Source organism: Coptis chinensis, chromosome 6 (genome assembly GCF_015680905.1).
Source record: "Coptis chinensis isolate HL-2020 chromosome 6, ASM1568090v1, whole genome shotgun sequence".
Taxonomy (NCBI): domain Eukaryota; kingdom Viridiplantae; phylum Streptophyta; class Magnoliopsida; order Ranunculales; family Ranunculaceae; genus Coptis; species Coptis chinensis.
This window is the reverse complement of record NC_141461.1, coordinates 39,089,903-39,092,345: the sequence shown is the minus strand read 5'-3', so window position 1 is coordinate 39,092,345 and position 2,443 is coordinate 39,089,903.

The window sequence follows — 2,443 nt, the reverse complement described above, 5'->3', positions numbered from 1 at the left end:
CTTGTTTTCTAGCTAGCTAGCTTTTTACACGGTGTTGTAGTCTGCCTAGTCCAGTAGCACTGGATTGATTTCTAGCAGCCTTTTGACATAGTTTGAATCAAATTTAGGTTTCAAGAGCCTACATAAAAAGATAGTATTTTATGTCTTGTTTTATAGTGAATCTTCTTTTGTTGCATTTGGCTACGATAGTCAGAAGTTATGCTCGGTCTTACTCTTATATAGCCATGGATCTCATTATAAAGACTCTTATATATGTTGTTGTTGTCCTCTTTCTTCTATAAGCAATTAAATAATTTTCAATTAGTTTGATTTGTTTAGTAATTATTAGTATGTTGTTGTCAGAATGTGTGGCATTGATGACAAAGGATGTGACAATTGTCAATTTGAATGCTCCCTTCGTTGTACTCAAAGATACAATTGTCATTTTTAGCTATACTTTTTATACTTTAGTTTTTTTGTTTATTGGGTACAAGTTTTTCAGTGTTAGTGGATTAGTAGAATCCTAAAGCTGAAACTATTTAACCAATTTGATTGGTTAATATCAAATTTTTGTTTAACAGTTACTGATATTGGATCGAGTCTCATTTTTGAACTTCACTCTCATGTACTCAGTATAGTAAAGAGTCAATGAGGTTGATTGTGGTTAGATATTTGTTGCATGTTAGCTATTCTCATCATTCTGGGTTTTCAATCTCAGTTAGATGATGGTGTTCTCTTTCGGGAGTGTCCGAACCTGATGCTTTTGCCTTTTGAATAATTTTTTAATCCCCTCAGTTGGATCTTCCCTAGCTTGCTCATCTCTTTTATTTGCCAACTTATTAATGCTTTCTATTTATTGGCAACAGGTTCAAGATCACGTATTTAAGTGGAAATCTCATGCACATATTGTAGCTAAATAGTTATTCAACCATATTTGCTCGAGAAATGTGTTCAAGTTTACTGCCTCACTTGAAAATGTGAACTGTAAAATCTGAATTGAATATATAGTTTTCATGATGCAATTCGACGGTGTTGTAATTATTTGACTTTGTTGAATTGTCAGTTATTTTGTTGCTTCAATTTGTAGGCAAACCAAATTGTGCCTATAGTAGAACCTATAAGAGCACACTTTTCAGTTGTGCTGACTTCTTTTTTCTTTTGTGTTACTTCTCAGTTAATCAAAATTATATCGTTATTCAAATGCTAGGTAAGTGGGTAGATTCTTATGAAATTTTATTTGGATATTGTTTAAATTTTAAGAATGCTATAATTTTGTCCAATGCTGTAATTTTGTCCACATTTGGAGGAGATGACACATGTAATTAGAAGATAAGATCATCGAATTTGTGGCTCCATGTATATGTATCTCACTAGGGTAGCTCGAGGTGAGCTAAGCTTTTTCCTCTGGGGGAGTTTAGTATGTACTAATATTTGGTTTTTAAGATAGCGCCAAAGGTGTGCTGAGGTTATCAGTGCCATACGGTACGGGCAAACCCTAGTGTCTAATGGGATGGACAGGTTGTGTAATATATTTGGAATGAATGGTAGAAGAAGGTGAAGGTAGCCCAGGAACAATACTGTAGGTGGTGTGCCAGCAAAATACATCACAATAATTTTTTTTTAAAACAATGAATCATTAGTAACGGATACAAAACCGTTAGAAACATTCTAACACTAACGGACAAAATCCCTTACTATAAAATCATAGTGACTTATATCTGTTACTGATGGAAAACTAAAAAATTTAGTATCCGTTACTAATACATTGTAACGGTTACGTATCTGTTATTGAAATTAATTTCAGTGACACTTTATATCCGTTAGTAAATTTGCTAACGGATATTAAGTGTTACTAATTTTCATACTAATATTTGTTACGCTTTTGTGTCAACGCAAGATAACCGTTACTAATATTTTTTGTAATGGTAGTATATCCGTTACAAATAGACTGATATGGTGTAGTGATTGTCTTTGACTATGTCATTTCCAACATGAGAGTATTAATGATTGAAGATTCAAACAATGCTGCAGTAGTTCTTTCTTGTTAGATGATGATTCAAGGTACATAGGTCAAACTATTCAATTTTGTTATCCATTCATTTCCTTGACTCCATACATGCAAATCTGATAACGTAGTGATCATTTTCTTCCTTCCATTTACCTCACAACATATCCTTTTCAGTTGATGACATATTGAAGTCAATGGAACAGATTGACATATCCGATATTGAACCACCTCCACTCATGCGTGAGAATTCAGGCTTCATGTTTCTACTTCCACGTGTGGAATAATCAGTCTACTTCCCATATTGGATGTGTTTACTTTCATATTGAATCATGATAGCCTTTAAACCGTTCTGTTACCTCCATGGATCACCTTTCTGCATCGAAGAAATGCCCTTTCAACATCCCCAACCAAGTATAGAATTAAATCCAAGCTTCACTAGCATTATATTGCTCTCTC